At 46.9% G+C, this 7808-nt stretch overlaps 1 protein-coding gene across 1 annotated transcript in view; it reads right to left on the reverse strand.

Moving 5' to 3' along the window:
* LOC143766203 (gastrula zinc finger protein XlCGF66.1-like) overlaps positions 1-7538 on the reverse strand; it is a 30302-nt gene extending 22764 nt beyond the window's left edge. The window contains exon 1 of the mRNA XM_077253693.1: positions 7490-7538. The gene's annotated coding sequence lies outside the window, so the exon portion shown is untranslated. The remainder of the gene's footprint in view (positions 1-7489) is intronic.
* Between the last annotated feature and the right edge of the window lie 270 nt (positions 7539-7808).

Below are 7808 nucleotides of genomic sequence, written 5' to 3' on the forward strand. Positions count from 1 at the left end.
CTGATTGAGTAAATTCCTTTTAATCATAAGCAAATAAGTTTAAAGAATGAAATAAATGATATTTGCCTAATACTGGCGGTCCTCCGGGTACTCTGAAATCAAAACTGAGGAGGAGAGGCGGACCGCCATCTTTTATTTCTCAATAGGTTTCCTGTTCCTGCGGGGCGGATCCCTCTCTCCAGTGGGGTGCTGTCGTGGACTCATTAAAAGAGCATTACCGGTGAGTAATCCGGCTTATCAGAGACTTACTGTATGTAGTTATATACACAAGTTGCATCATACTGTATACTTTCTCTGTTAGTTGTAAAGTGTGTTTATTATTTGGCCCAATACTTATTTATGTCATTTGTATTCTTATAGTTCTACCGCATTTACAATACCTGTTTACCAATAAACAAGTTAGACTACAGAGAACAGTCTGCTTATTTGGAGGACAGAAGTGGTTTATTGTTATGATCCGGTGACCTTGGAGCCACATGAGATAGGTGGAACCTGTACTGACTGCAAACCCTAAACTGACACCGCAACTAGAAGTAGCCGTGGGGTGTACCTAACACATCCTAGACACCTCGACACAGCCGAAGGACTAAATACCCCTATAGATGGAAATGGGAATTCTATCTTGCCTCAGAGCAGAACCCCAAAGGATAGGCAGCCCCCCACAAATATTGACTGTGAGTATTAGAGGAAAGACACACGCAGGCAGAAATTAGGATTTAGCAAAAGAGGCCACGCTAGCTAAATAGGAAAGGATAGGACAGAATACTAAGCGGTCAGTATTAAAACCCTAAAAATACCCACAGCAGATAATACAAAAATTCCACCATCTAACTAAAGACATGGAATGTATATCTGCATCTCCTGAGAATCCAACTTGACTGAAATATCCAAACACAGTCTAAGCTGGACAAGAAAAAACAATGAATAGCACTGAATTGTAAAGCACACAGCATGTGTGCTATAGAAACAAAAACCAGACACTTATCTTTGTTGATTTGGCAGCAGGGCAGGAGGAACCAGACAGATTTGCATAACCTCCAAGAACAATGGACAACTGGCAAGGGCTAATGAATCCTGCACACCTAAATACCCCAGTCAGAGCTGCAATCAGCAGGAACACCTGCCCAGGATTGCAAGCCAGGGACAACTGTATTACCACCAACAACCACCGTAGGGAACCCAAGAGCAGAATTCACAACAGTACCCCCCTTGAGGAGAGGTCACCGAACCCCCACCAGAGCCCCCAGGCCGATCAGGACGAGCCAGATGAAAGGCACGGACCAAATCAGCAGCATGGACATCAGAGGCAAAAACCCAAGAATTATCCTCCTGGCCATAAGCCTTCCATTTGACAAGGTACTGAAGCCTCCGCCTCGAAAAGCGAAAATCCAAAATCTTCTCAACCTCATACTCCAACTCCCCATCAACCAACACAGGGGCTGGAGGATCAACAGAGGGAACAACGGGCACCACATATTTCCGCAATAAAGATCTATGGAAGACATTATGGATAGCAAAAGAGGCCGGAAGGGCCAATCGAAAAGACACCGGATTAATAATCTCAGAAATCCTATAAGGACCAATAAACCGAGGCTTAAACTTAGGGGAAGAAACCTTCATAGGAACATGACGGGAAGACAACCAGACCAGATCCCCAACCCGAAGCCGGGAACCAACACACCGACGACGGTTAGCAAAACGTTGAGCCTCCTCCTGAGACAACACCAAATTGTCCACCACATGAGCCCAAATCTGCTGCAACCTGTCAACCACAGAATCCACACCAGGACAGTCAGAAGGCTCAACCTGCCCCGAAGAAAAACGAGGATGAAAACCAAAATTACAAAAGAAGGGTGAAACCAAGGTAGCCGAACTAGCCCGATTATTAAGGGCAAACTCGGCCAATGGCAAGAAAGCCACCCAATCATCCTGAACAGCAGACACAAAGCATCTCAAATAAGTTTCCAAAGTCTGATTAGTTCGCTCGGTCTGGCCATTTGTCTGAGGATGAAATGCCGAAGAAAAAGAAATCAATGCCCAGCCTAGCACAAAAGGCCCGCCAAAACCTAGAAACAAACTGGGAACCTCTGTCGGACACAATATTCTCCGGAATACCATGCAAATGAACCACATGCTGAGAAAACAACGGAACCAAATCAGAAGAGGAAGGCAATTTAGGCAAAGGCACCAAATGGACCATCTTAGAGAACCGGTCACAAACAACCCAGATAACCGACATCCTCTGGGAAACCGGAAGATCAGAAATAAAATCCATAGAAATATGCGTCCAGGGCCTCTCAGGGACCGGCAAAGGCAAAAGCAACCCACTAGCACGGGAACAACAAGGCTTGGCCCGCGCACAAGTCCCACAGGACTGCACAAAAGAACGCACATCACGAGACAAAGAAGGCCACCAAAAGGACCTACCAACCAAATCTCTGGTACCAAAAATACCAGGATGGCCAGCCAACACAGAACAATGAACCTCAGAAATCACTCTACTAGTCCATCTATCAGGAACAAACAGTTTCCCCACTGGACAGCGGTCAGGTTTATCAGCCTGAAATTCCTGAAGAACCCGTCGTAAATCAGGGGAAATGGCAGAAAGGACCACCCCTTCTTTCAGAATGCCGACCGGTTCAAGGACCTCAGGAGAATCAGGCAAAAAACTCCTAGAGAGGGCATCAGCCTTAATATTCTTAGAAACCGGAAGATACGAGACCACGAAATCAAAACGGGAAAAAAACAAGGACCATCGAGCCTGTCTAGGATTCAGCCATCTGGCAGACTCGAGGTAAATCAGATTTTTATGATCGGTCAAGACCACAATACAGTGCTTAGCTCCCTCAAGCCAATGTCGCCACTCCTCAAACGCCCACTTCATAGCCAACAACTCCCGATTGCCGACATCATAATTGCGTTCAGCGGGTGAAAACTTACGCGAAAAGAAGGCACACGGTTTCATCAAGGAACCAACAGGATCCCTCTGAGACAAAACGGCCCCTGCCCCAATCTCAGAAGCGTCAACCTCAACCTGAAACGGAAGAGAAACATCCGGTTGACGCAACACCGGGGCAGAAGTAAATCGGCGTTTAAGCTCCTGAAAGGCAGAGACAGCCGCAGAGGACCAATTCGTCACATCAGCTCCTTTCTTCATCAAATCGGTCAAGGGTTTAACCACACTGGAGAAGTTAGCAATGAAACGGCGATAAAAATTAGCAAAGCCCAAAAATTTCTGAAGGCTCTTCACAGATGTGGGTTGAATCCAATCATGAATGGCCTGAACCTTAACCGGATCCATCTCTATAGATGAGGGAGAAAAAATGAAGCCCAAAAAAGAAACCTTCTGCACTCCAAAGAGACACTTAGACCCCTTCACAAACAAAGCATTATCACGAAGGATCTGAAATACCATCCTGACCTGTTCCACATGAGACTCCCAATCATCGGAAAAAAATAAAATGTCATCCAAATATACAATCATGAATTTATCAAGATAAGTCCGGAAGATATCGTGCATGAAGGACTGAAAAACAGATGGAGCATTAGAGAGCCCAAATGGCATCACAAGGTATTCAAAATGGCCTTCGGGCGTATTAAACGCAGTTTTCCATTCATCACCCTGCTTAATACGAACAAGATTATATGCCCCCCGAAGGTCAATCTTCGTAAACCAACTAGCCCCCTTAATCCTAGCAAACAAATCGGAAAGCAGAGGTAAAAGGTATTGAAACTTGACCGTGATCTTATTCAAGAGGCGATAATCAATACAGGGTCTCAAGGAGCCATCCTTCTTAGCAACAAAAAAAAAATCCCGCTCCCAACGGTGAAGAAGATGGCCGAATATGTCCTTTCTCCAAAGACTCCTTAACATAACTCCGCATGGCGGTATGTTCAGGCACAGACAGGTTGAAAAGTCGGCCCTTAGGAAACTTACAACCTGGAATCAAGTCAATAGCACAATCACAGTCCTTATGCGGTGAAAGGGAACTGGACTTGGGCTCATCGAATACATCCTGAAAATCAGACAAAAACTCTGGAATTTCAGAAGAGGAAGAAGAGGAGATTGACATCAAAGGAACGTCATTATGAACCCCCTGACATCCCCAACTAGTCACAGACATAGACTTCCAATCCAACACAGGATTATGTACCTGCAACCACGGAAAACCCAGCACGATAGCATCATGTAAATTATGCAACACCAGAAATCGACAATCTTCCTGATGGGCTGGCGCCATGCACATGGTCACCTGTGTCCAGAATTGGGGCTTATTTTTAGCCAAAGGTGTAGCATCAATGCCCCTTAAAGGAATAGGGTTCTGCAAAGACTGCAAGGGAAAACCACAACGCCTGGCAAACTCAAAGTCCATTAAGTTCAAGGCGGCGCCTGAATCCACAAACGCCATGACAGAAAATGATGACAATGAGCAGATCAAGGACACAGATAATAGAAATATAGGTTGTACGGTACTGATGGTAAATGAACTAGCGATCCTCTTTCTACGCTTAGGGCAGACTGAAATGACATGAGAAGCATCGCCACAATAAAAACACAACCTATTCTGACGTCTGAATCCCTGTTGTTCCGTTCTAGACAGAATCCTATCACACTGCATTGGCTCAGGCATCTGCTCTGAGGACAACGCCACAGCGCGCACAGTTCTGCGCTCCCGCAAGCGCCGATCAATCTGAATGGCCAGAGACATAGAATCTCTCAGACCGAAAGGCGTGGGAAACCCCACCCTAACATCTTTAATGGATTCATAAAGACCCTTTCTGAAAATTGCCGCCAAAGCATCATCATTCCATTTAGTCAACACAGACCATTTTCTAAATTTCTGACAATACAATTCTGCCGCTTCTTGACCCTGAGACAGGGCCAACAAGGTCTTCTCCGCTTGATCCACAGAATTTGGTTCATCATATAATAATCCTAAAGCCTGAAAAAAGGCGTCTACATTAAGCAAGGCCGGATTCCCAGATTCCAGGGAAAATGCCCAATCCTGAGGATCGCCACGCAGCAGGGAGATGACAATTTTAACCTGCTGAATGGAATCACCAGAGGATCGAGGTCTCAGAGCAAAAAACAGTTTACAGTTGTTTTTAAAACTCAAAAATTTGGACCTGTCCCCAAAAAACAAATCAGGAGTAGGAATCTTAGGCTCTAAAATTGGAGTCTTAACAATATAATCAGAAATACCCTGTACCCTAGCAGCAAGCTGGTCTACACGAGAAGCTAATCCCTGAACATCCATGCTAGCACAAGACTCCTCAGCCACCCAGAGAAAGAGGGAAGAAAAGACAAAGCAGGCTACAGAAAAAAAAATGTCTCAACACCTTTCTTCCCTTCTTCTGAGATGCATTTAACTCATTGTTGGCCAGTTGTACTGTTATGATCCGGTGACCTTGGAGCCGCATGAGACTTTCTCAGGAGTAGGTGGAACCTGTACTGACCGCATACCCTAAACTGTCACCACAACTAGAAGTAGCCGTGGGGTGTACCTAACACATCCTAGACACCTCGACACAGCCGGAGGACTAAATACCCCTATAGATGGAAATGGGAATTCTATCTTGCCTCAGAGCAGAACCCCAAAGGATAGGCAGCCCCCCACAAATATTGACTGTGAGTATTAGAGGAAAGACACACGCAGGCAGAAATTAGGATTTAGCAAAAGAGGCCACGCTAGCTAAATAGGAAAGGATAGGACAGAATACTAAGCGGTCAGTATTAAAACCCTAAAAATACCCACAGCAGATAATACAAAAATTCCACCATCTAACTAAAGACATGGAATGTATATCTGCATCTCCTGAGAATCCAACTTGACTGAAATATCCAAACACAGTCTAAGGGTACTGTCACACAGTGCAATTTTGATCGCTACGACGGTACGATTCGTGACGTTCTAGCGATATCGTTACGATATCGCAGTGTCTGACACGCAGCAGTGATCAGGGACCCTGCTGAGAATCGTACGTCGTAGCAGATCGTTTGGAACTTTCTTTCGTCGCTTGATCACCCGCTGACATCGCTGGATCGTTGTGTGTGACAGCGATCCAGCGATGTGTTCGCTTGTAACCAGGGTAAACATCGGGTAACTAAGCGCAGGGCCGCGCTTAGTAACCCGATGTTTACCCTGGTTACCAGCGTAAACGTAAAAAAAACAAACAGTACATACTCAGATTCCAGTGTCTGTCCCCCGGCGTCTCAGCTTCTCTGCACTGTGAGCGCCTGCCGGCCGGAAAGCGAGCACAGCGGTGACGCGGTGACGTCACCGCTCTGCTTTCCGGCTATGGTGCTTACACAGTGGAGAGAAGCAGAACGCCGGGGGACAGACACCGGAATGTAAGTATGTACTGTTTGTTTTTTTTACATTTACGCTGGTAACCAGGGTAAACATCGGGTTACTAAGCGCGGCCCTGCGCTTAGTAACCCGATGTTTACCCTGGTTACCCGGGGACTTCGGCATCGCTCCAGCGCCGTGATTGCACCGTGTGACCGCAGTCTACGACGCTGGAGCGATAATCATACGACGCTGCGACGTCACGGATCGTGCCGTCGTAGCGATCAAAATTGCACTGTGTGACAGTACCCTAAGCTGGACAAGAAAAAACAATGAATAGCACAGAATTATAAAGCACACAGCATGTGTGCTGTAGAAACAAAAACCAGACACTTATCTTTGTTGATTTGGCAGCAGGGCAGGAGGAACCAGACAGAGATGCATAACCTCCAAGAACAATGGACAACTGGCAAGGGCTAATGAATCCTGCACACCTAAATATCCCAGTCAGAGCTGCAATCAGCAGGAACACCTGCCCACGATTGCAAGCCAGGGACAACTGTATTACCACCAACAACCACAGGAGGGAACCCAAGAGCAGAATTCGCAACAGTTTATGCTGTATGTTGGATCACACACTGTATCAACGTGTATGAAGACAGAACATACTTATTTGTTTTAAGGGTGAAAGGGGTTGTACCGTCTTAGGCTAAAGTCTAGAGTCACAATGTGACCGAAAGTATGTAAATCACATTCTTGTGGTCACATGCCTGGTGCCGGCCTCAGAGAATCCTGACAGTGAGCAGTCCGTGCGATGAGAATGTCACACATTAACCCCTTCCCCCCCAAGAAGAAGTGATCTGGCTGTAGGTGCAGAGAGCGGTGTGAGATGGTCTCAGTGATGGTCACATGTGGGGAATCGTCTGATCCGGGATCGGCTTCTCGTGTCGTAGATTGGAACATACACGACTGAGGGTCAGAAGTGACGTCATGTTATTTATTACCCCGGTCACTATTCTCAGGGGGACAGAGGGGCACAGTGTGCGCGATATGTGTCTGTACTATCCAACCCGCCAGGTCTGAGTCTACATCACCGGGAAAATATGTCTCCCGGAGCACAAACCCCCCAAATCACCTCAGTAATGGAGGGGTTACTGCCCCCTGCCCCCGCCCAGTAATGGGGAATCTCCAGCACCTACCTCCACCTGCAGAGCCGCACACCACGTATATGGCTGCTCTGTGCGCACAGGACCTGTGATGAGGTCACAGGAGGGGAGGAGTCAGGGGTCACATGATCAGGGGCCTCAGTGTATGCAGGACTCTGCTGTGCTGGTTGTCATGGTGCTGGATGAGGGGATGTTTGTGTGGGGTCAGGAGGGGTTTACAGGGTGGATGTAGCAGAGCCGTGTGTGTACGAGGTGTACGGAGCAGAGCCGTGTGTTTACGAGGTGTATGGAGCAGAGCCGTGTGTTTACGAGGTGTATGGAGCGGAGCCGTATGTGTACGAGGTGTACAGAG

This window comes from Ranitomeya variabilis, chromosome 4, assembly GCF_051348905.1.
Source record: "Ranitomeya variabilis isolate aRanVar5 chromosome 4, aRanVar5.hap1, whole genome shotgun sequence".
Lineage (NCBI taxonomy): Eukaryota > Metazoa > Chordata > Amphibia > Anura > Dendrobatidae > Ranitomeya > Ranitomeya variabilis.